Here is a 27,077-nt window from a genome sequence, read left to right as displayed (position 1 = left end):
TAATAAGCTCCAAAGAAGAGATGTAGCTGGAAGATAATAGCCCTTGTGAAATCACAAGGTGTTTGGAGGTGAATCTATGGGCACTTCGCATAATGAGACGACCATCCATGGATGCCAATTTTCATAGAGCTTTTCAGTGCTAATCGTTTTTCCAAGAAATAATTCTGAGAGTCCAAGGTGGAAGCTGAGCTTCAAAGGCTAAATTGCTCAAATAACTTTGGAATTCATGAACTCTCAGGAAATGCTAGCTGTGGGACCAAAGAGGCTGTCATTTGGGTTTGTTAAGAAAATACGATTTGCTTTCTTCAAGGAGAGATGGGTGGTCCTTCTGATGTGGGACTCAGGGCTACAGGACCATTCTGTGCTTCTGGGAAAATCAGCAGCAAAGGTGATGATTCAACAGCCCATTCCCCTTGCTCAGAAGGCAGCAACTGGTCCTGTCCAAACCAGTAGCAGAATAATTTCGGGAAGAGGTGAAAATTTGTAAGACTCGGTATTATGAGGAAAAGGGAAGTCCTCTAAAAAAACAACAACATGTAAGTGAAAACCCAGAAATGGACCCCACACACCCCGAGTACAGGCTATGGGGACTGCCCCAAGTGTTGCTGTCTGCTGCTCTTCCCAGAGGAGGCAAGGGAAGCAGAAGAAAAACTTCAAGTTTTGCAGTCCACAGAAAACTGGACTTGACTTCTGTTTCTGCTACTCATATGCTCTGTGACCATGAGCATGTGATATAGCTTGTTGTTGTTGTTTTTTGAGATGGAGTTTCCCCCTTGTTGCCTAGGCTGAAATGCAATGGTGCGGTCTCCGCTCACAGCAACCTCCACCTCCTGGGTTCAAGCGATTCTCCTGCCACAACCTCCCAGATACCCAGGATTTCAGGCACCTGCCACCATGCCTGGCTAGTTTTTGTATTTTTAGTAGAGATGGGGTTTCACCATGTTGGCCAGGCTGGTCTCAAACTCCTTACCACAGGTGATCTGCCCGCCTCGGCCTCTCAAAGTGCTGGGATTACAGGGGTGAGCCACCTGGCCCAGCCAGCCTTCATCACATTATTTGATTCCTTTCAATGAGCCAATTTTGATGCCAGCACTGGAGATACAGGTGTCCTGGGCTCAAGAAGTTCAGTGTGTGTCCTAAGGTCTCACTCAAGTCACAGACCCTTTCCTATTTGATCTCCTGCCCAAGAGGCTTGGACTTTTCTCCAGAGGCTTGGTGCAACTCACACATATTGTGCTAGTCTAGGGCTAGGGGGCTTCACCCTGTTTTCTCATGTATATTTCAGGACAAGGCTTCGAGGGAAGTATTATTAATTCAATTTAATTAAGCCCACTAATCAAAGCTGTGGAGTAGCTTGAACAAGGCCCATGCTAGTTGGCAGTAGAGTAGGTCTCTGGCTTCCCATTGAGTGTTCTTTCCTTGATACCCCATGAGTCCTGGGCAGAGCACCAAGCAGCAGCAGCTACTCACACATGCTCGGGCCAAAGCCCCTCATCACCCTGTGAGCAGAGTAGGGATGGTAGTGCAGAGGCTGAGAGCCAAAGTTCATCGTGCTGTCCACTCGGTGCTACCTACTTGGTGGCTAAGGCAGTTCCTAGCTGGGCCTCAGTTTCCTGCTCTTTAAATTGGGCTTGGGGAGACCAATGGCTGCTGTGTTCAGTTGTACACATGAACCCCTGGCCAAAGGGAAAGTGGTGGACAGAATCTAGCCCACTTTCTGCTTGCAATGCTGGGCATCCTCACGTGGAACCGAGCCTGTCCAGAGGAAGGAGCAGTCTTTCTGTAATTACTCAAAAGCTCTATATGTGCTACTGGGTTCCCTCGAGAGGCAAAAGCATCTCCACATTTCCTCCCAACACCTTTCGATATCTCCAGTGTGCACAATCCTGAGAGAGAGAGAGAGAGAAATACAAAAGCAGGAGTCCCTCCCCACCCCCCGCCAGGGTTAAACTGAATTTCGCCATGATGTGCATTTATGTGCCTGTTGAGGCAAAGCTGCTCTGTAGAAAGAGCGCAGGCTTCAGGATCAGTGAGCTCCAGCTTCACTCCCAGGACCCCACCTCCTAGCCACTGGAACTCAGACATCAGAATGAATGCTGTCCTCTGTCACAGCTATGTGCCAGAGTCTACTATGTGCCAGACCTGCAGGACGTTGGTGCACGTAGTGACACTCCAGCATCACCAACCCTCTTCTCCCCTCATCTTGCAGAGCAATGAAGGTACTTGGCTACCATGATAGAGTTGAGAAGGAGTTGCTTGCACCTGGATGAGGATTCAGGTGTCTCCAACCCAAAAGCACTTGCTCTTGGTTGCCTTGCTCTGCCTCACCCAAGTGAGAATAACCCTGCTTTTCCCCATTGGTTTCTTGTAATGGTCACAGTGGTTCACCATCTCAGGTCAGACCTGGGTTTAAATCCTGGCTTCTTTAAGTTCTAACCTTTTGACCTTAAGAAATCACTAAGCCTCAACTTTCTCACCTTTGAAATGAAGACTACAATAAAGGTCCCTAACTGAAAAGCTTATTGTGAGTATTAAATAAAAATTATGTAGATATACACAGATCATAGGCGCATGGTAAGAGCTCAATAAGTGTGAGATATTATTTAGCAGGGGTTGAAGTGACGCCGGTATTATTTAAGTTCCCAGTCCAGCTCCTCACGTAATGTGGGTGCTCCATGATTGATTATCAGCTTTCTTTCATTGTGGAAGAGTAGAGAGGGATAGAACAATGTTCCAGTGGAAAGTGGAGAAGAGAGACGGCACTTGGGAGTCAGCAGGTTATGTCTTCAGGAACTCAGTGTTGACCTCCACTGTCATTTAAACTTTCTTATTTGTCCTTAAAGAATGTCAATGCCTAGATTTTGAAGTGTTAACAAAGTGTTCCAAAGTGTGTCTCCCCAAGTTCCGTGAATTACAGGTTAGAGAACACTCTTCTAGCAAGCTCCCCATTCCCTTACTCAGGCTCAAGATCTATCACCTGTACCTGGGAACCTGGGTGAAGAGGCCTGTCCAGGTGGTTCTTTGTACCTGGGGGTATCTGGCCCTCCCTGATTCCTTTCCACCTTCCATATGCTCCCCTCTGACTCACTTCTGTTGTAGCCAAGAGGGCAAGTGTGGAGAGGTTGTTTAAAACAACCTCTCACACACACCAAACCCTATAATCATCCAAAGTGGTCATTTGATCTACGTGGGAAGGCATGCACTCCCGTCGGCTTCCAGGCACCAGGAAGTGACACCAGCAAGCAAGGAAGCCACACCACTAATAGGAATAACTGCCATCTGTCACAGGATGCCTGCTGGTCACCAGGCATTTCACATGCACCGTATCATTAGTCTTCACAGCAAACCCTGAGGGAGGCCTTACAGGCTGTGTGTTACAGATGAAGGAACGAGGGTCAGCAGGGTGAAGGAACTTGCCCACATCCTCCACAGCTACTAGGTGGCAGCGCTGGGATTCTAGCCAGGTATGTCTGACTTGGGAGCCTGGGCCCTGGCCATTCAGCCAGGCTGACATCCAATTTGATATGGTCATTTGAAGAACCCAGAAAGTAACAACAGTGAATTTTCAGTCATAAAGACTGAAGGACCCCCATTCAATAGCGACTTTGTTCAGGGCCTCAGAAGCCCTGTAGATGTTTTTGAATAGTAGGTTATTCTCTTTTCTCTGGCAAAATTCAGCAAGTGTGCAAGGTTCCTAGCACAAGCGGACCTGTTATGTGCTAGGAAATGTGCTGGGTTCCTAAAACACACAATAATATTCAATATGGTTCTTCAGAACTCCAAGTCTCACTACCACTTATAACGTTGACTGTGTGACCCTGGGAAAGTTAGTTACCAATCTTGTACCCTCACTTTCTTATCTGTGTTCTGTATGTCATAAATAGCTGAGATAAATGTATCAAACAACTAGCCCAGCGCATGACCTAGGATAGGTGTGTGATCTCTGGTATCAGAAGCAGTTGCAATTACCATGATTGTTTTCCTTGCTTGGTCCACACAATCCCTTCCCCATGGTCTTTCCTTTATCCCCATCAGCCTAAGGATCCAGCCCACTTGCTTCTCCTCTCCCCAGTAAGCCACCTGAGGTTCCCTGGGCTTCCTTTCATCCCCCGTGGTATGTGAAAAACAGGATGTAGAATTCCTTTCTTTCTCCTGTTTTGGTGTCCCCACAGATAAACCTAAAGACTTTCTCACTTCAAGGATTTTACTAACAATTTATCCCAGGGTACAGGAAGGTGCCACAAATGGTCCCAGGCAGAGGCACATCATCTGTGTGTGGCTCCTGAATCCTTCTTTGAGATGGTCCCAGGACATTCTCCTCCACTGTGCCTCTAACTGACCAACTGCTCTTGTTTTTGTTATCTAACCCTAATCAAAGCAATCATCTCTTTCTGATACTTTTTCAATTTATTCATTTTTATTTTTATTTTTATTTTCATTTTGAGACAGTGTCTCGCTCTATCATCCAGGCTGGAGTGCAGTGGCGCAATCTTGACTCACTGCAACCTCCGCCTCCCAGGTTCAAGTGATTCTCATGTCTCAGTCTCCTAAGTAGCTGAGATTGCAAGTGTGCCTCACCACATCTGGCTAATTTTTGTATTTCCAGTAAAGACAGGGTTTCACCATGTTGGCCAGGCTGGTCTTGAACTCCTGGCCTCAAGTGATCCACTTGTCTTGGCCTCCCAAAGTGCTGGGATTACAGGCGTGAGCCACCATGACTGGCCAATTTTTAAATTTAAATTTAAACAGAGGTACACAGATTTTTCTATCATGCGGAATGTACGCATGCTTTATGTAACCACGGTTAACATACTAACATTGTGGGGTTCTGGGATCTGGAGTGACTTCTAGGAGGATATGGTCTGAGCCCTTATCCTTGAAGAATGAGCCTAGACTTGTGAGGTAGATAGACAGAGTGATTAAGGATACTCCAGACAGGGGAAGCAGAACAAAGGGGCAAAGAGGGTGACAATGTGTTCAAAATGGAGCAAGGCTGTGCAACTGGTGTGCCAGGTTCATGGTTGAGGGTGGGAGGCGAGTGATAGGAAATGGAGCTGGAAAATTCACTTCAGCCTATTGCAATGGTCTTTATAAGCTTCCAATTTATTAGATATTGCTATGGGGTGAAGCGTGTCCTCCCAAGAAAGATATCCACAAATGACAACCCCCAGTACCTCAAAATGTGACCTAACTTGTAAACAGGGTCCTAAAAGAGGTAATCAAGTTAAAATGAGGTTATTTGGTTAGACCCTAATCCAGTATGTTGGGTGTCCTTATAAAAAGGGAGAATGTGGACACAGGAATAGACACACACAGAGAGAGCACAATGAAAAGGCATGGGATTGGAGTGACACAATGACAAGCAAAGACATGTCTGAGACTACCAGAAGCTAGGAGAAAGACCTGGAACAGGTCCTTTTCTAAAACCGCCAAAGGAAGCAACACCCTGCTGACAACACCTCGATCTTGGACTCTGGCCTCCACAACTGTAAGACAATGAATTTCTGGGGGGTTTTTGTTTCGTTTTGAGATGGAGTCTCACTCTGTCGTCAGGCTGGAGTGCAATGGCATAATCTCAGCTCACTGCAATCTCCACCTGCCAAGTTCAAGAGATTCTCCTGTCTCAGCCTCCTGAGTAGCTGGGATTACAGGCCTGCAACACCACACCCAGCTAATTTTTGTATTTTTAGTGGAGATGGGGTTTCACCATGTTGGCCAGGATGGCCTCGATCTTCTGACCTCATGATTCGCTCACCTTGGCCTCCCAAAGTGCTGGGATTACAGGTGTGAGCCACCACGCCTGGCCATTTCTGTTTTTTTTAAGCCACCCAGTTTGTGAAACTCTGTATGACATCCTTAGCAAAGTGATATAGTCATATACTGAATGATTAACTGCCAGCAGGGAAGGCCTTCATTGGGTTGGGAATCCCCAACATGAACATGACAGGTAGTGAAAGCTCCCTCTTTAAAAGGACCAGGGGAGAGTAGAGCTTATTGATCAGGAGCTGAGCTTTTGAAACCAGACTGCCTGCTTTGTCTTCCTTCTCTGCCTCTTCCTTTCTATGTGTCTGGTGCCTCAGTTTCCTGATCTATTCAATGGGGGACATGCTAATATCTAAAGGGTTGCAGGGAAGAGTAAATTATGTCTCACAAGTACCCACATAATGCGTGGCACTAGTAAGCGGTCAATAAATGCTAGCTCTCATTACCAAGCTTGTCTTCCTTTGAGTTTTTGCAGTGAAAACTGTTCTCTGCTTGGTAGAATTTGCCCGCAGGCCCCCATGTGACAGGGGCTCTTACAAAAGAGTTTGTTTACATGCATCAAGTTACCAACATTTTCCAAGAAAAGCGTTCTCTTTCACTTGGGTATTTACTTACAGAATCTAGTCCTAGCCCAGAGAAAAGTGATGCTTGTGGCTGGTGAGCTGCTTCTTGACCCTAAACCCCTCCCTCGTGGTTCTGCTCAGCATTTCTAGAATATATCCCAAAGTAATCAAAAGCACAGGCAAGCATGTAAAGAGAGACATGCGGTTTCATAGGAAAAATTAAAGAGTGTAGGCTGGGACCAGGATTTGAATTCCTTCTTGGCTACCAAATAGCAGTATGAACTTTGACTTGTGACCCAGGTCTTTGAGTCTCAATTTCCTCACATGCAAAAAGGAACTACTGCTTTCTTGGGAAAAAATGCCTGGAAATTTAATGAGGCAAAGCCCGTGGTGTACCTAGCACATTGCTGACGCATGCCAGGCCTTGGTGCGGACCGTTCTCTGCACCCTTGCCCCACCTGGCAAGGTCAAGGCTATGGCAATGAGGGAGCCAGTGCAATAAAACAAGATCAGTTGCTCCATGAGATTTGGAAGCGCTCATGTCTCCAGATGTCAGGCTGCGAATATTTAGATGCCACAAATATTTGCTCAACTCCCATAAGCTAAAGAATGCACTCCTCACGAATCTCATTTTAGCATTATTTTTATTAAAATCACATTTCAACCTTGAACCATCAGGACCTTTCCCACTAGCCGGAAATGATTGGTGAGCCAGATGCTGGGTATAGAGTGTCACGAGGTTTCGAATTTGATGAGAGTGACTCCTCTCTGGAAGAATCGAGGGTGACTCACAGGCTGGGAGGACTGCGGGAGCTGGGGAAGTGGGGGTCATGCTACCAGGCTGGGTCCCAAGAGCAGCAGAACCCTAGCACCGAGGAAACACAAAGGGCCAATCTCAGCATTACTGTTGTTAAGAGACATAATTCAAGTATTTTACACAAATCCAAAACAACTTTTTGAAACTTAGACTTTTTAATCTCACAGTGATTCAGTTTAGGACATGTAGCCTCATTGCAGAATCTTTTGGACCACAGGGGACATTATGACACAGGCTCGTGTGTCCATAAGGGAGTGTGGTGTGCTGATCAACTTGAGGAGTGACAGTCTTGTGGCAGTGATGCAATCTTGGGCATGGTGGCTCATGTCTGTAATCCTAGCATGTGGAGAGGCTGAGATGGGAGGATTGCTTGAAGCCAGGAGTTCAAGACCAACCTAGGCAACCTAGGCAACAAAGAAGACCTCTGTCTCTACAAAAATTATACAACAATAATTAGCTGGTCATGGTGGTGCATGCCTGTGTCCCAGCTACTCAGGAGATCTAGGTGGGAGGACTACTTAAGCCCAGAAGTTTGAGGCTGCATTTAGCTATGATCATGCCACTTCACTCCAGTCTGAGCCATAGAATGAGACTCCATCTCTTAAAAACAAAAACCAAACAAAACATGTGAGTAGTGTGGGCGCTACTAACTCTTTCTACACAGGTGACCTCTTCACTAACAATGTCCTTATCCCCAAGTGAAATTAGGGTGATTTTGAGACGGAGTCTCACTCTGTCATCAGGCTGGAGTGCAGTGGTGCAACCTTGGCTCACTGCAATCTCCGCCTCCCAAGTTCAAGCGATTCTCCTGTCTCAGCCTCCTGAGTAGCTGGGATTACAGGCCTGCAACACCACACCCAGCTAATTTTTGTATTTTTAGTGGAGATGGGGTTTCACCATGTTGGCCAGGATGGCCTCGATCTTCTGACCTCATGATTCGCTCACCTTGGCCTCCCAAAGTGCTGGGATTACAGGTGTGAGCCACCACGCCCGGCCATTTCTGTTTTTTTAACGCCACCCAGTTTGTGAAACTCTGTATGACATCCTTAGCAAAGGGATATAGGCATATACTGAATGATTAACTGCTAACAGGGAAGGCCTTCATTGGGTTGGGAATCCCCAACATGAACATGACAGGTAGTGAAAGCTCCCTCTTTAAAAGGACCAGGGGAGAGTAGAGCTTATTGATCAGGAGCTGAGCTTTTGAAACCAGACTGCCTGCTTTGTCTTCCTTCTCTGCCTCTTCCTTTCTATGTGTCTGGTGCCTCAGTTTCCTGATCTATTCAATGGGGGACATGCTAATATCTAAAGGGTTGCAGGGAAGAGTAAATTATGTCTCACAAGTACCCGCATAATGCGTGGCACTAGTAAGCGGTCAATAAATGCTAGCTCTCATTACCAAGCTTGTCTTCCTTTGAGTTTTTGCAGTGAAAACTGTTCTCTGCTTGGTAGAATTTGCCCGCAGGCCCCCATGTGACAGGGGCTCTTACAAAAGAGTTTGTTTACATGCATCAAGTTACCAACATTTTCCAAGAAATTAGGGTGTTGACCAATACAATCTCATTGAGATGGGGTTATGAGAGTGGTCCCTAATTCAGTATGACTGTATTCTTATAGAAAGACCCTTCTTTCTATAAGAATTTGAAGGCAGACACACACAGGAAGGGGAACACATTTAGAAGATAGAGATACAGATTAGATTTGTGCAATGGCAAGCCAAGAAATACCAACGGTTGATGACACTATGGTGTGAAGATTTGTCTCCTCCAAAACTCATGTTGAAATGTAATCCCCAAGGTAGCAGTATGGAGAGGTAGAGCCTTGAAGAGGTGATTGGTCTGCCCTCATGAATGGATTAATCCATTGATGGATCAATGGGTTAATGGATTATCATAGGAGGGGAACGGGTGGCTTTATATTAGGAGGAAGAGATACCTGGGCTAACATGCTCCACTTCCTCATCATGTGATGTCCTGTGCTACCATGAGACTCTACAGAGTTCCCAGCAGCAAGAAGGCCCTGAGCAGATATGGCCCTCTGACCTTGGACTTCTCAGCCTCCGTGACTGTAAGAAATACATGCCTTTTCTTTTTAAATTACCCAGTTTCAGGTATCCTGTTGCAAGCAACAGAAAAACGACTAAGATATCTGGTAACAACTGAAAGTAAAGAGAGAAAGCACGGCCCTGCCAAGACCTTGCCTTCTGACTTCCACCCTCTAGAACTATGGGAGAAGAAATTGCTGTCGTTTTGAGCCACCCAGTTTATGACCTACTTTGTTATGGCTGCCCTAGGAAGCTAATGCATTCTCAAACTTCTGTCTCCTTTGACTAGCAGGTAAACCAAATTCCTAACAAAAGGCCACGGGGAAGCCTGCATCTAGCAGTTTTATAAGAACAACAGGGGCAGGATCCAAACTGGAAGGTAACAAAGGGGTAGCTGAGGAGGAAGTGGCTACAGAGTAGACTCTTGTTTTAAGGTCCTTAGGAAAAATATTTAATTTCTGTAAGTCTCAGTTTTCTCATCCCTAGCATGGAGATAACAACAGCACATAGGTTTGTGGTTAAGCAAAATGAATGAGTGATTGCCTGTTAAGTGCTAAGTACCAGGCAGGAAAACAAATAAGCAGTCTCACATTAAATAAATGGAAACAATATTTTAAAGATGTAAATGCTTAATATACATTGTAGATTTAAATGGCTTCTATTAATATGTTCAGTAATTCACCCCTTCTTAGTCCTTAGTACTAGGGGTGTGTTCTGGAAGAAAAGGACACCATTCCTGCTATTCAGAAGTTAATAGATGAACGCAGTCACTGCTTCTGCTACTAATAACAATCCTACCTCCCTAAGTATGGAAAAGGCAACCCAGAGAGCTGACTTAGGATGAGAACATCAATTGGCCACCTATCAAAAAGGCGGACAGCCCAACTTCTGAGCTGTGAATCTGACTATTCTGTGATGAAAACAGAATAGAAATAGACAATAAGAACCTGAAATTAAGATATTTTTCAAATCAAAAGTGAAAAAAGAGATAAGGAAAGTATTTTTTAATTGGAAAGCATTATTATTTAAAAGCATTGTCAGAAAGAATTAGGGAGTGGAGAAGCTGTTCAGCCAAGATCAAGGGTTTGCACACATGACTCTTTGATCACACAGGTTTTGAGAGAGTCATAAAATATTTACAGTGCAGAAGCCACTGGACAATGCCTAAGACAAAATCTAATTGTATCCTCAAGCCAAAGGGTCACTACCTGATGATGGGACCCCGCAGGGCCCAGAAACAGGGCTCCGATGCCCATGTTAGTGTGTGCCCATTGTGTCCTGTTGCCCCTAGGTCCAGGGCTCACCAAATTCCTCAAGAAAGGTCCAGGTTCAGGGAATCCACTTTCCCCATGGCATCCAACTCTCCCACCTTCCAGCTGGCCCTAGAATCTGCCATCTTTCTTGTCTATATACTACATCATGATTTTTCAGAGTTGCTTGCAAAGTGTATATAAATATCACATAGCACACAGTTCAGAGGGTTTGGCTGGTGACTGAGCTGTACCTGAAGAGACCCACAATCTGGGGAGGTAGGACATGCCCCTCTCATGTTGTGCTCTCAGGCTTTGTGACCTCACCCATCTCCCCACTGATACTCTGAGCCCTTTAAAGGATAGCCTCTCACCTCTATATCCAGCACTTTCTGCAGGTCTGGTTCAATGAATATTCATAAATGAATGCACAGAATTTGAATGAATATGTAAGTGGTGGGGGTAAAAAATACCTAGAGAGGGAAGACTAGTTTGGGATATAGAAGACGTCATTCATAGGGTGACACATGAGTGGATCCTGAGGATGCTGAAGAGTTCCCTAAGCAAGGGAAGTGGGGCAGCCTTGGAGACAGAAAAGCATTGTATGCAGGGCTGCTCCTCGCTCCGCTGAAGAAGGGTGAGAAGTTCAGGCTCCTGAGGAGTAAGGGGCAGGCATGGATTTGCCTGAGACAAGCCTGGATATTAGATCTGCCTGGACCAGGAATGAAAGGGCCTCCCTGTTGGAGAACCTGGGATCTCTCTGGAGGGAGGCTGAGCATGAAGGATGAATCTGGGGAACAGGATGACAGTAACGGATTTGAGGTCTAGAAAAACCACGAGTGGGTTACCAATAGATGGAGGACAGCAGGCCAGGAAATCAAGAGACTAGGTGAAAAACAAGAGTCTTGACCCAAGAGGGTGAACTTTGGACAGAAAGGGGAAGGGGTCTAAAAGGCATTTTCCAGACACAATTTTTGACTCACATGGGAAGTGAGGAAAAGGTTTTAGCCTCACAGTCTGGGCAGATAATGATGCTCATTTTTGAGACAGGTGGTACTAAAGACGACAAAGCAGAGAGGGGAGCTGAGGGTTCAGTCTGGATTTGTCAAGTTCAAGTCACCGGAGGGACATCTCAGTGAGAATATCCTACTCAAGGGCTATAAATTATAAAGTTAGAGCCTTAGGATTCAACAATACCTGTAAAGAAGATCTGCAGGTCATCATGGAACCATGACTATATTTCAATATTGCTTTGAATAAAGCAAGGCTGACGTCGTGCACTGGAGCTTACCATGTGAAAATCAATTTTCCACACTTTGGAGTTCACAACGCACATTCACAACCTTCCCCTCATTAACATCCCTACCGCCACCACCATCCCTGCTTATGGCATAGACGACCAAGATTAGAAACATGATTTAGCCAATCTGAGAATGACCAAAGTAGGCAGGTTGTTCTAGGATCATGTAACTAAAAGCAGTGCCTCTTGGACTGATGGTCTCAAGTCCAGTTTCAATCTCTTCCCATCCTAGTGTTTTGACCATTGAATCTACTATATGCTAAGCTTTAAAACTCCCATGAGATGTGTTGGTGGAGTCCCTAATGCAAAGGGCATTGGATACCTTGCCTGAGCACAGCTCAGAAGAGAAGCTGGAGATTGTAGGTGTGGGGCTCTCAAAGCCATCTCTGCAGAGGGAAGGCTGAGTGAGAGTATCTTCAGGGGCAACACAAGATTTCTGTGCATCTGAATAAGGTGAAGCAGGGACTAGAGGCATCTGAAAGCTGAACGCATGTGCATTAGAACTAGACTTGAGTTCAAGTCCTGGCTTCAGCACTTATTTATTTATTTATTTATTTTATTTTATTTTATTTTTCTTTTTTTGAGACGGAGTTTTGCTCTTGTTGCCAGGCTGGAGGGCAATGGCGCCATCTCTGCTCACTGCACCTCCGCCTTCCGGGTTCAAGCAATTCTCCTGCCTCAGCCTCCTGAGTAGCTGGAGTTACGGGCACCTGCCACCACACCTGGCTAATTTTTGTATTGTTGGCCAGGCTGGTCTCAAACTCCTGACCTCAGGTGATCCACCCACCTCGGTCTTGGTTAAGTGGGAGGATTGGTGGATCTTGACTGCTGGGCTGTTACACAAACAAAGTGCAATTCTGCACATGGAGACTGCACAATACTGACTGGCATTGGTAAGTGTTTAGTAAATTCATGTGGTCAGATGGGGAAAGCCAGTTTGTCCATGTTCTTTGTCATAGAATTGCTTTCTCATGGGTCTTGCCCTTTTCTGTGCCCTTGAAGACACAGGGCTTTGCGCCAGATGCCTGACAGCTAGTAAATGTTCAAGAAAAGAAAAACAATCCCAGGCAGTAAATCAAAGGATAGTTTCTAATAAGAGAAACAACAGAACAAAGAATACAGGAAACATTTGAAAGATCCGGAACCATAACATAAAATAACAGTGTGTCTGGACCTATAAATAATAACGTGTGCTATGGGGGAGAAATGGTTCCCTTTTGATAGGTTTGTAAAACCAGATGAAGGAAGCAGAGGAACACGTGAACTTCCATCTCTTGAAACTGGCACTCACCAAAGGAATGCAGATGAGCTCAGTTACCCAACTATAACGTGGATTGAGAAACAGCCTAAATGTAATAAAATTGATGGTGCCTAATTGTCCAGGGGTTTAGTCCACAGGGTACAAAGTGGGAAGGGTGTGGTCTGATTCTGCAGGACCATTAATTAATTGAGAGCAGGTTAATGAGGTTTGCCAAGAATATCCTAAATCATCATGGCCTGGGAGCACGATCAAAGTGAAAAGCATAATACAGGGAACTCATCAAAACTAGAATTATGAGTTAAAAATGAGATGCAGCTTGGAAATAATGCAAACAAAAGTATCTGGAGAAAAATGATCAGAAACAACCAGAGAATGCAGTAGGGGGCTCCAGCAAGAAAAGCAATGGAAATTCAAAGACAGTAACAGATTAAATATAGGAAGAAAAGAATGGACTGCATAAGCTGGAAAAGGTTAAAGGAATGAGTAGTCTGCTGCCAAGTATAACTGTTATGAACCCAGGAAGGTGTGGCTCTGCCTTTCTAGCTGGTTGCATCTCAGAGGAAGATGGAGGTGATGGTTGTGGATATGAAGAGGTCCTAATACATAGGACCTGTGTTAGCTCCAGCAACCTTGAACTTGCTACCTGCACTCCTCATGCCTCAGTGTCTTTGCCTGCAAAGCGCAAATAAAAATAACAACCACCTCCATCCTACAGGGTTCTTGTGAGGAATAGATGACTAAAGATGGGAAAAAATTGAAAATTGTAATTGAAAATTGTAAAGGTTTTGCAAACAACAGTCATGGGTTCAAACAAACCAAACTAATAAAAAAAGTTCTATAGATGCATTGACTTCATTGATTTACCTGTCAAAGTGAGATTTTTTTAGTCCTCTGGAGTCTTCCTGTGGAGTGAGAATTAAATTTGTTGATACCTGTGAAATATGTATAATATATCATACATACATATGTATACAAGAAATATACAAAATGACATTTCACATATATACATGAAATAATAACATATATTTCACATGACATGTATAGAAAAGTATCTGGCAATAGAAAATGTTTGAGACATGTTAATGACTTTTCCACAATGTGTCAGTTCTTCTTTGTAAATCAGTTTCTCTCACTAGAATGCACTAGAATGTGCACTCCTTGAGGGTCAAAGCCACCTTATCTATGCTTTATATTTCAGCACAAAACACTGTGTTTGACACCCAGAGATATCTGTGATTGAAAGGGCAACAATGATAATGACACTTAATATTTATTAATGCTGACTTTGCATGAGGGATTATGTTAGCTGCTTTACCTTTCTTAATTATCATGAAATCATTTGAATTAGGTATTATCATGTGTCTTATTTTACTTATGAAGAAGCAGGTACAGAGAAGTGACATGAAATTCCTAAATTACACAGTAAGAGGTGGAGCAGAGATGGAGTCCATGCCAGGCTTTGTACCACACCAGTCTGGTCTTCTCACTCTAAAAAGGAAGGAATAGAAGCATGGATGAACAAGTGAATGAAGGAATGAAAGCATGAGTGAATGAGTGAGTGGCAGGACAATTATCTAACATATTGTAGCGATGGATAATGTTGACATATGCACAGAACTCAACTCCCAGGAAGCTAGCTGGGAAAGTGTGCTCCTTGGATCCTCTCACAGTTTTCTTGGGCCTCATTTGAATTTCTTTCTATATATGTATATATTTTAAGTTCTGGGATACATGTGCAGAACACGTAGGTTTGTTACATAGGTATGGATGTGCCATGGTGGTTTGATGCACCCATCAACCTGTCATCTTCATTAGGTATTTCTCCTAACGTTATCCCTTCCCTAGCCCCCTACTCCCTGACAGGCCCCAATGTGTGATGTTCCCCTCCCTGTGTCCATGTGTTCTCATTGTTCAACTCCCACTTATGAGTGAGAACATGTGGTGTTTGGTCTTTTGTTCCTGTGTTAGTTTGTTGAGAATGATCATTTCCACTTTCACCCATGTCCCTGCAAAGGACAGAAGCTCATCCTTTTTATGGCTGCATAGTGTTCCATAGTGTATATGTGCCACATTTTCTTTACCTCGTCTATCATCGGTAGGCATTTGGGTTGTTTCCTAGTCTTTGCTATTGTGAATAGTGCTGCAATAGACATATGTGTGCATGTGTCTTTATAGTAGAATGATTTGTAAATCTTTGGGTATATACCCAGTAATGGGATTGCTGGGTCAAATGGTATTTCTGGTTCTAGATCCTTGAGGATTTGCCACACTGTCTTCAATAATGGTTGAACTAATTTACACTCTCACCAACAGTGTAAGTGTCGCTATTTCTCCACATCCTCTCCAGCATCTGTTGTTTCCTGACATTTTAATGATCACCATTATAACTGGCATGAGTTGGTATCTCATTGTGGTTTTGATTTGCATTTCTCTAGTGACCAGTGTTGATGAGCTTTTTTTCATATGTTTGTTGGCTGCACAAATATTTTCTTTTGAGAAGTGTCTGTTCATATCCTTTGCCCCCTTTTTGATGGGGTTGTTTTTTTTCTTGTCAATTTGTTTAAGTTCCTTATAGATTCTGGATATTAGCCCTTTGTCAAATGGATAGATTGCAAAACTTTTCTCCCATTCTGTATGTTGCCTGTTCACTCTGATGATAGTTTCCTTTGCTGTGCAGAAGCTCTTTAATTTAATTAGATCCCATTTGTCAATTTTGGCTTTTATTGCCATTGCTTTTGGTGTTTTAGTCAGGAAGTCTTTGCCCATGCCTATGTCCTGAATGGTATTGCCTAGGTTTTCTTCTAGGGTTTTTATGTTTTTATGTTTTACATTTAAGTCTTTAATCCATCTTGAGTTAATTTTTGTAAAAGATGTAAGGAAGGGGTCCAGTTTCGGTTTTCTGCATATGGCTAGCCAGTTTTCTCAACACTATGTATTAAATAGGGAATCCTTTCTGCATTGCTTGTTTTTGTCAGGTTTGTCAAAGATCAGATGGTTGTAGATGTGTGGCATTATTTCTGAGGCCTCTGTTCTGTTCCTTTGGTCTATATATCTCTTTTGGTACCAGTACCATGCTGCTTTGGTTACTGTAGCCTTGTAGCATAGTTTGAAGACAGGTAGCGTGATGCCTCCAGCTTTGTTCTTTTTGCTTAGGATTGTCTTGGCTATGCAGGCTCTTTTTTATTTCCATATGAAATTTAAAGTAGTTTTTTCCAATTCTGTGAAGAAAGTCAATGGTAGCTTGATGGGGATAGCATTAAATCTATAAATTACTTTGGGCAGTATGGCAATTTTCACAATATTGATTCTTCCTATCCATGAGGATGGAATGTTTGTCTATTTGTTTGTGTCCTCTCTTATTGAGCAGTGGTTTGTAGTTCTCCTTCAAGAGGTTCTTCACGTCCCTTTTAAGTTGTATTCCTAGGTATTTTATTCTCTTTGCAGCAATTGTGAATGGGAGTTCACTCATAATTTGGATCTCTATTATTGGTGTATAGGAATGCTTGTGATTTTTGCACATTGATTTTGTATCCTGAGACTGCTGAAGTTGCTTATCAGCTTAAGGAGATTTTAGGCTGAGATGATGGGGTTTTCTAAATATACAATCATGTCATCTGCAAACAGAGACAATTTGACTTGCTCTCTTCCTGTTTGAATACCCTTTATTTCTTTCTCTTCCCTGATTGCCCTGGCCAATACTGTGTTGAATAGGAATGGTGAGAGAAGGCATCCTTGTCTTGTGCTGGTTTTCAAAGGGAATGCTTCTCAGCTTTTGACCATTCAGTATGATATTGCCTGTGGGTTTGTCATAAATAGCTCTTATTATTTTGAGATACATTTTATCAATACCTAGTTTATTGAGAATTTTTATCATGAAGTGGTGTTGACTTTTACCGAAGGCCCTTTCTGCATCTATTAAGATAATCATTTGGTTTTTATCATTGGTTCTGTTTATGTGCTGAATTACGTTTATTGATTCATGTAAGTTGAGCCAGCCTTGCATCCCAGGGATGAAGCTGACTTGATCATGGTGGATAAGCTTTTTGATGTGCTGCTGGATTCAGTTTGCCAGTATTTTATTGAGGATTTTCACATCGATGTTCATCAGGGATATTGGCCTGAAATTATCTTTTTTTGTTGTGTCTCTGCTGTGAATCTGTCTGGTCCTGGGCTTTTGTTGGTTGGTAGGCTATTAATTACTGCCTCAATTTCAGAACTTGTTATTGGTCTATTCAGGGATTCAACTTCTTCCTGGTTTAGTCTTGGGAGAGTGTATGTGTCCAGGAGTTTTGGTATCAGGATGATGCTTGCCTCATAAAATGAGTTATGGAGGAGTCCCTCTTTTTCTATTGTTTGGAATAGTTTCAGAAGGAATGGTACCAGCTCCTCTTTGTACCTCTGGTAGAATTCGGCTGTGAATCTGTCTAGTCCTGGGCTTTTGTTGGTTGGTCAGCTATTAATTACTGCCTTAATTTCAGAACTTGTTATTGGTCTATTCAGGGATTCAAGTTCTTCCTGGTTTAGTCTTGGGAGGGTGTATGTGTCCAGGAGTTTATCCATTTCTTCTAGATTTTCTAGCTTATTTGCATATAGGTGTTCACAGTATTCTCTGATGGTAGTTTGTATTTCTGTAGGATCAGTGGTGATATCCCCTTTATCACTTTTTATTGTGTCTATTTGATTCTTCTTTCTTTTCTTCTTCATTAGTCTGGTTACCAGTCTATCTATCTTGTTTATCTTTTCAAAAAACCAGCTTCTGGATTCATTGATTTTTTTGGAGGGTTTTTCGTGTCTATCTCCTTCATTTCTGCTCTGATCTTAGTTATTTCTTGCCTTCTGCTAGCTTTTGAATTTGTTTGCTCTTGCTTGTCTAGTTCTTTTAATTGTGATGTTAGAGTGTCGATTTTAGATCTTTCCTGCTTTCTCCTGTGGGCATTTAGTGCTATAAATTTCCCTCTAAACACTGCTTTAGCTGTGCCCCAGAGTTTCTGGTACGTTGTGTCTTTGTTCTCATTGGTTTCAAAGAACTTACTTATTTCTGCCATAATTTCGTTATTTACCCAGTAGTCATTCAGGAGCAGATTGTTCAGTTTCCATGTAGTTGTGTGGTTTTGAGTGAGTTTCTTAATCCTGAGTTCTAATTTGATTGCACTGTGGTCTGAGAGACTGTTTTTTATTATTTCCATTCTTTTGCATTTGCTGAGGACTGTTTTACTTCCAATTATGTGGTCAATTTTAGAATAAGTGCAATGTGGCACTGAGAAGAATGTATGCTCTGTTGATCTGGGGTGGAGAGTTCTGCAGATGTCTATTAGTTCCATTTGATCCAGAGCTGAGTTCAAGTCCTGAATATCCTTGTTAATTTTCTGTCTCATTGATCTGTCTAATATTGACAGTGGGGTGTTAAAGTCTCCCATTAGTATTGTGTGGGAGTCTAAGTCCCTTTGTAGGTCTCTAAGAACTTGCTTTATGAATCTGGGTGCTCCTGTATTGGGTGCATATATATTTAGGATAGTTATCTCTTCTTGTTGCATGGATTCCTTTATGATTATACAATTACCTTGTTTGTCTTTTTTGATCTTTGTTAGTTTAAAGTCTGTTTTGTCAGAGACTAGGATTGCAACTCCTCATTTCTTTTCTTTTTCTTTCTTTTTTTTTTGTTTGCTTTCCATTTGCTTAGTAAAATTTCCTCTGTCTCTTTATTTTGAGTCTATGTGTGTCTTTGCATGTGAGATGGGTCTCCTGAATACAGCACACCAATGGGTCTTGATTCTTTATCCAATTTGCCAGTCTGTGTCTTTTAATTGGGGAAATTAGCCCATTTAGATTTAAGGTTAATATTGTTATGTATGAATCTGATCCTGTCATTATGATGCTAGCTGGTTATTTTGCCTGTTCGTTGATGTAGTTTCTTCATAGTATTGATAGTCTTTAGAATTTGGTATATTTTTGCAGTGGCTGGTACCAGTTTTTCCTTCCTATATTTAGTGCTTCCTTCAAGAGCTTGTAAGACAGGCCTGGTGGTGACAAAATCTCTCAGCATTTTGCTTGTCTGTAAATGATTTTATTTCTCCTTCACTTATGAAGCTTAGTTTGGCTGGATATGAAATTCTGGGTTGAAAATTCTTTTCTTTAAGAATGTTGAATATTGGCCCCCCACTCTCTTCTGGCTTATAGGGTTTCTGTAGAGAGATCTGCTGTTAGTCTGATGGGCTTCCCTTTGTGGGTAACCAGACCTTTCTTTCTGGCTGCCCTTAACATTTTTTCCTTCATTTCAACCTTGGTGAATCTGATGATTATGTGTATTGGGGTTGCTCTTCTTGAGGAGTGTCTTTGTGGTGTTCTCTGTATTTCCTGAATTTGAATGTTGAACTGTCTTGCTAGGCTGGGAAAGTTCTGGATAATATCCTGAAGAGTGTTTTCCAACTTGGTTCCGTTCTCTCCGTCACTTTCAGGTACACCAATTGTAGGTAGATTTGGTCTTATCACACAGTCCCATATTTCTTGGAGGCTTTGTTCATTCCTTTTCATTCTTCTTTCTGTAATCTTGTCTTCATGCTTTATTTCATTAAGTTGATCTTCAGTCTCTGATGTCCTTTCTTCCACTTGATTCATTTGGCTATTGGTACCTGTGTATGCTTCACGAAGTTCTCATGCTGTGTTTTTCAGCTCCATCAGGTCATTTATGTTCTCTAAACTGGTTATTCTAGGTATCAATTCGTCTAACCTTTTTTCAAGGTTCTTAGCTTCCTTGCATTGGGTTAGAACATGCTCCTTTAGCTTAGAGGAGTTTGCTATTACCCACCTTATGAAGCCTACTTCTGTCAATTCGTCAAACTCATTCTCTGTCCATTTTTGTTCCCTTGCTGGCAAGGAGTTGTGATCCATTGGAGAAGAAGAGGCATTCTGGATTTTGGAATTTTCAGCCTTTTGGCACTTTTTTTTTTCTCATCTTGAGTGGATGTCCTTTTTGTTGATGTTGATGCTATTCCTTTCTGTTTGTTAGTTTTCCTTCTAACAGTCAGGCCCCTCTGCTGCACATCTGCTGGAGTTTGCTAGAAACCTGTTTGCCTGGGTATCATCAGCGGAGGCTGCAGAACAGCTAAGATTGCTGCCTGTTCCTTTCTCTGGAAGCTTCGTCCTAGAGGGGCCTTCACAAGGTGCCAGCCAGAGCTCTCCTGTATGAGGTGTCTGTTGACCCCTGCTGGGAGGTGTCTCCCAGTCAGGAGGCATGGGGGTCAGGGACCCACTTGAGGAGGCAGTCTGTCCCTTAGCAGAGCTCAAGCACTGTGCTGTGAGATCCTCTGCTGTCTTCAGAGCCGGCAGGCAGGAATGTTTAAGTCTGCTGAACCTGTGCCCACAGCCTCCCCTTCCCCAAGGTGCTCTGCCCCAGGGAGATGGGAGTTTTATCTATAAGCTCCTGACTGGGGCTGTTGCCTTTCTTTCGGAGATGCTCTGCCCAGAGAAGAGGAATCTAGAGAGGAAGTCTGGCCTCAGCAGCTTTGCGGAGATACAGTGGGCTCTGCCCATCTCAAACTTCACTGTGGCTTTTTTTACACTGTGAGGGGAAAACGCCTACTCAAGCCTCAGTAATGGTGGATGCCCCTCCACCCCTCGACCTCACCAAGCTCGAACATCCCAGGTCGACTTCAGACAGCTGTGCTGGCAGAGAGAATTTCAAGCCAGTGTATCGTAGCTTGCTGGGCTCTGTGGGGGTGGGATCCATGGAGCAAGACTGCTTGGTCCCATGGCTTCAAACCCCTTTCCAAGGGATTGAATGGTTCTGTCTCGCTGATGTTCCAGGGACCACTAGATTATGAAAAAATAAACTCCTGCAGCTAGCTCGGTGTCTGCTTAAATGGCCGCCCTGTTTTGTGCTTGAAACCCAGGCCCTGGTGATGTAGGCACCTGAGGGAATCTCCTGGTCTGCGGGTTGCGAAGACCATGGGAAAAGCATAGTATCTGGGCTGGAGTGCACTGATCCTCATGGCACAGTCCCTCATGGCATCCCTTGGCTAGGGGAGGGAATTCCCCTACCCCTCGTGCTTCCCTGGTGAGGTGACACCCCACCCACCTTTGGCTCACCCTCTGTGGGCTGCACCCACTGTCTGGCCAGTCCCAATGAGCTGGATACCTCAGTTGGAAATGCAGAAATCACCTGCCTTCCGCATTGATCTTGCTGACAGCTACAGACCAAAGCTGTTCCTTTTCGGACATCTTGCCATCCACTCCTTCATTTGAATTTCTGACACATGAAAACCCTTTTTCCTTCTTCCTTAGAAATCAGCCCCCTGGATGCATTCCAGAAATGATACTGAAATCTCTTTAATATAGGGGTGATTTCATCAGAACGATCTGAGTCAGGCTTATTTTACCGTGAGCTGTTCCACCAAATGTTGAGTTTGGTGAAATCAAATTATTACAGAAAGTTTAATGAATGCGATAGCAAGAATCACTTTGCACAGTACAGAACACAGCCCCTCTGAGACTTCCTGGTTTCAGAAACTACTTAATGCTAGCAAAAATGTGATAACACTCACTCTGATGCCCAGTCTATGCAGCTACCATCAGTACCCACCATGGCCCAGCACTGAGCTCATTGTTTCTATTTATTATTTCCATCTGGCCACAAAACTACATTTTAAGGCTAAGAAGCCTAAGCCAAGCATTTTGTTAGCTCATATCCCAGCCTAGCATCCAGATCTAATTTCTCCTTTTCTCGGACATCCCTGCAGTCAGAGCCTTGCTCTAAGCAAGCAACCTTTTTCCATCATTTATTGTCTGTTTCAGATTAAAAGTTTGGGGCTACTGCTGTTTCTGGTTGTCAAATGTTAACACTTCTGAAACTGCGCCTCATTAAACTTTTAATATCCTGCCATGGCCTCCCCTTTGGGGCTGATCTTTAACTCTCAGAGGCTTATAGAAATGTATACATTTAATAGTCTTATCACTTTCAAAATGCAAAGGAGTTAATGCAACTTATTTTCTCTGTTATTTATGTCTGGGTTTTTTGTTTGTTTGTTTGTTTTATTACACCATATGGGTTAATGCACCATATGGTTGCCTTTTACAATGGGTCAATCATGACTCTTTACAATGTCTTTCAGAAGCCACTGAGACAGTGGTGGGGCAGCCACCTTCTCCTTCTTCTTCTTCCTGCTTTCCCTCAGAGATGGACTCTTAATAAGATATCTCAGAAGCTGGACTGGCTTAACTGGGTGAGTGCCTCTGCTCTGCTGTGCCCTAAACTCTGCCCATTTGACTTTCGTCTGCCCCCATTAGATCCTGCTGCTGATCTAGAATGATTTAAAATTCTGGGCAGAGTCTCTGGAGATCAAGCCCAAGGCTAACCTTGATGATGGCTGCCTCATGTGCTTCTGAAGGCTTCCTTTTGCATCTTCCCAAGTTGTCGCCCTTTTCCCAAATCCTGCACTGCAATCTTATAACTTCCCTCAAGCCCTGTATGGTAGCCCTTGAACTTCTTTTACTGTAGCAGGTTCCCATTGTAAGCAGGGGGTGGTCTCTTGGGTCTTGGCATCTAGGCAGGGCCTGGGGCTGCCAGAGGGAGAGCCATGTCACCTGAGAGTCTTTTTACTTATTGCCCATCTCCTTCCTGCCCCACATTCTATCATCTAACTGGAGGCCACCCACCCAGAAGCAGCTCTCCCCTCCTGAATGCCCGTCCATTTGCCTGGGTCCTGTTCATGGACTACCCACAGATCTCCCATCCTCAAGGTCTTCCTGCCAACCAAGTCCTACTCAAGACCCAACCCCTTGAGTCATGGCTATCTTCTTGTCACTGGTCTGTGCCATCTGTCACCACTTCCAGACACACAGCTGCCCATCTGGTAGAAGACTCTTCCTGATCTCCAGCTGGCTCTGCCTCCAAACACCAGCCTGCTTCTGGTGGCTATCTATCCTCAGCCCCTCTCTGTCCTGCCTCTCTCACAGCCTTCCCAGCTCCTGTTCTGATAGCTATTTGAGAAGGATACCCTCTCAAACCCTGAAGGGCACAAGCGCTCTCTTTGTGTGCCCTAAAGTCCTAAAAGAAAGACCCCTCCTATATCTCAACTGGGGGGAATGTACACTATTTGCAACCTGCCCCATCATTACATCTGATCTGGAAGCCCTGACTGCTAACAGACCTTAGGAAAAGGGAGTTACCTCAAGACTACAAGATAACAGAGTGCTATATTTCCCTATTCCACCTCTGACCATCATCACCATCTTAGAGGTTCTTTATGGCATCTTGCAAATACACTCATGATTAAAACAGAATGGTGAAACCACATCAATGTCTAATGCATGATCATTAGACCTTTGATTTTAGACTGCCGTGTCAGGTATGGAAAGGAAGGGTCGTCGTGTTTCCTCTGTGGTGTCAGAAGGGGCCTGCACTATGATAAACGTTTCCAGACACCAGATTTACTTCCACCGTGCCTGGTCCTGTGCTTGACACATCATAAGGGCTTTTGGATGTTGGCTGAAATGGGTTTCAAGTAACAGGAGGCTGGGTAAACATATTCAGAGAGAGACACACAAAGAAAGGCAGAGTGAGATGAGTTGTCCAGGCTTTGGCTAAGAGGGAGGGAATGTTGCCTCAGTGTCTTCAGGAGTTTAGAAGCAAGTCATTGAGCAGTGCTGACCTCCTAGGAAGAGGTGAACCTGGAAAGTAGTAAGAATGCCACTCAGAGACCAAAGGCCATCACTATTAGGTGGTAAGAAGGCGCATTCATTTCCTAGGATTGCTGTAACCAACAGCTACAAACTGGGTGCCTGAAAACAATCAGAATTCATTGTCTGGCAGTTGGGGAGAGAAGTCTGAAATCAAGGTGTCCACAGGATTGGTACTATTGGAGGCTGAGGGATCTGCCCCACCCCTCTCTGCTAGTAGCTGCTGGTTTTCTGGCTGTAGCATTTCCACCTTGTGGACTCATCTCCCATCTTCATACAGCATTCCCTGCATCTGTCTTTATATCACCTGCCCTCTGAACAAGCATGTCTCTGTGTCCAAATGTCCCTCTCCTTATGAGAACACCAGCCAGTGGATTAGAGCCTACCTATGCTAATCCAATAAGTCTTATCTTCATTTGTTTACACCTCAAAGATTCTATTTCCAAATCAACTCACATTCTGCAGTTCTGGTTGGACATAAACATTTGAGGAAACACTATTCAATTCAGTACAGAGGAGAGCCAAGTTTGAGTGGAGTCTTAAGGACATCTTTAGTTTCTTTTTTTTTTAGAGGAAGTCTCACTCCGTCACCCAGGCTGGAGTGCAGTGGCCTGATCTCTGCTCACTGCAAGCTCCTCCTCCCGGGTTCATGCCATTCTCCTGCCTCAGCCTCCCGAGTAGCTGAGGCTACAGGCGCCCGCCACCACGCCTGGCTCATTATTTTTGTATTTTTAGTAAAGACGCCGTTTCACTGTGTTAGCCAGGATGGTCTCAATCTCCTGACCTCTTGATCTGCCCGCCTCGGCCTCCCAAAGTGCTGGGATTACAGGCGTGAGCCACCGCGCCTGGCCAGGACATCTTCAGTTTCTAAAGGAACATCAAGGACAAGACACAGCATCAAATCCCATAGCCGACAGAGAGGATGAAAGAGGGTGTTGTCTCAAGCCCTGGGGCAGAAGAACAGGCCAGGCCGAACAGATGGGACACGTTTGAATCTAAAATTGCAAATTCCTCAATAAGTTATACAGATCACACTAATTTACCTCCATATGCAACGAACTCAGAATCAACATTTCAGGTCCTGAGGGAATCTTTGCCAACATGACGACTTTAATGAGCCAGGAGTCAGGGGTTATTTTAATGAGAATATAAAAAAAAATACGTTCGCCAATGTTTCAATGTTTTGTTCTCTAACCAAAAGCAAACAAGCACACAAGCAAAACTGAATGGAAGGTGGGAAGGTGTTACCTTAAACCGTGGGGAAGGCTGTCATAGCTGTGTTTTCCCCAGCATCCACGTCCACGCTCAGCTGTCAGCCCTGCCTCAAAAGTGGAGAGTCCAGGTTCCATTACTTCTCAGCTAGTGTCCAAAAAAGAATGTTAATTGTGAAATGAATATAATTGTTCTAAGTCACTATTCTGAGACTAACAAAAGAAATCAGGAATGGTGAGTGTGACACCAGGCTTTCCTGGAGGGATGCTGACAGATTCTAGAGACTTCTCTCTCCTCTCCCTGCAGCACACAGCACATGCGCAAAGCCGATCCCTGTGCATCGACTGCACATCCTGCTTGGCAAGAGAAGTGGAGGAGGGTGGGGCCGCGTGTCTGCAGAAATGGGAGGGCTGACAGAATCAGTGTTCTAGAGGGTCCTCAGAGCTCATCCCCTGTGCATTAATAAACACTCTCCCATCACTGAGGACAATCCCCATCCTTTTCCCTGACCTCCACCAAGATCCTGCATGTCCAGTTCCTTCCTATTACCACTTAAGGAGCTGCAGGTCATTTCTCCCAGCCGATTAGCAGTCAAGAGTGTGGATTTGATTCTGGAATCAAAACACAGCACAGGCCAGGCACTGTGGCTTACTCCTGTAACCCCAGCACTTGGAAAGGCCAAGGTTGGAGGATCACTTGAGCCCATGAGACAAGCCTGGACAACTCATAGCAAGACTCCATCTCCATAAGACATAGAACTAAAAAAAAAAAATTAGCTGAGCATGGTGACAACATACCTGTTGTCCCAGCTACTGGCGAGGCTGAGGCAAGAGGATCACTTGAACCCTGGAAGTAAAGGCTGTAGTGAGCCATGTTTGCACCACTACACTCCTGCCTGGGTGGCAATGAGAACTTGTCTCATAAAAAGAAAAAAAAAAAAAGCACACAGCACAGGTGCTCTGAGATTTAGCAGCTAAGTGACCTGGGCCTATTCACTCATACTGTTGCCTCAGTTTTCTCATGTGTAAAGTGCAAGAATAATGATGGTTTATGCCCAAATTCTGATGATAACATATTTCAGAACAAGGAAAATACTGTAATTTCAATTTTTCAGTCTAGAAAACTGAAACCCAAAGAGGTTGGATAGGTGGGCCGCTGGCCTTCTGAGGACTGATCCTTCTCACAGGACCATTTTCCTCATCCCTTAACTAGAATGGCCTCATGTCTGCAAATGTCTTTTGTATGAACATTCAAAATTAATTCTAAAAACATTGCCTCTGGCGCTGCCTTTGTGTGCTAAATTACAGCCCATCATTACTCTGCAAATAAGAACACAACACCCACCAGCTTGAGCTTCCTATAGGAACAGTTCTACAACATGACAGAAATAGTCTAAAGACTCTCTCCATACGCACAGAGGTAACGGGTGGCAGGGCTGAGATTTGAACCTACGAAGTCTGAGTCCAGGGCCCTGGCTCTAATTATTACCTCTTTGGGACTGTCAGCAGCCTGGGGATCAGAGTCACTGCATCACTCTCTCATATCTCTAATGCCTATCCTTTAAGAAGCATGGATACATACTTATTGAATGAGTGAATGCAATTGTCATAATATATTATCTCATATCATCTTACATCAGTTTTATCAGGACAGGACCATGCACAAACATGAACAATAATTTTCCTTTAGGAAAAATAAATCTTACATAATTTATCTTTTCTGCCCAAGGCCTAGCCTACCAAGGTCATAGGTATATTTGGAAGGTGGTCAGTATATGTTTGTTGAATGGCTGAATGACTGCACAGTTTGTGTTAGTTTATGTTGATGGGTAGATTAGTTTGTTAGGGCTTCCATAACAAAATACTATACAATGGGCAGCTTAAACAACAGAAATTTATTTTCTCACGTTTCTGGAGGCTAGAAGTCCAAGATTAAGGTATTGGCAGGGTTGGGAAAGCTTTCATCTTCATAAGATAGTCAAGTTTTAAACTTGGGAGGTAGGCATGTTATTCTCATTTGCTGGACATGAACACTGAGGCTCAGAGAGACGGGGGCGCTGACTTGAAGTCAGGCATCTGGGACATCAACATGAGTCTTCAGACCTTGCAGTGCGACCCTCCTCTCTCTCCAGGGACACCTATGTTCATCTTTTCCTTGGGATGCTTAATCAATAAATATTTATTGAGTACCTTG

The 27,077-nt window shown here is 43.9% G+C and overlaps 1 long non-coding RNA gene across 4 annotated transcripts in view; it reads left to right on the top strand.

Moving 5' to 3' along the window:
- LOC104002158 (uncharacterized) overlaps positions 1–27,077 on the top strand; it is an 87,834-nt gene that overhangs the window by 24,113 nt on the left and 36,644 nt on the right. For 2 of the 4 annotated variants that reach the window (XR_008539094.2, XR_008539092.2), the window contains one exon: positions 1–27,077. This exon is cut by the window's left edge and continues 4,594 nt beyond it. The exons of 1 other annotated variant lie outside the window; for it this stretch is intronic. This is a non-coding gene — a long non-coding RNA (uncharacterized LOC104002158). One more of the 4 variants, XR_008539093.2, reaches the window with a different exon arrangement.

Source organism: Pan troglodytes, chromosome 15, assembly GCF_028858775.2.
Source record: "Pan troglodytes isolate AG18354 chromosome 15, NHGRI_mPanTro3-v2.0_pri, whole genome shotgun sequence".
NCBI classification, from domain to species: domain Eukaryota; kingdom Metazoa; phylum Chordata; class Mammalia; order Primates; family Hominidae; genus Pan; species Pan troglodytes.
The sequence above is the reverse complement of the archived record's forward strand: the minus strand, read 5'-3'. Positions and strand labels throughout refer to the sequence as shown.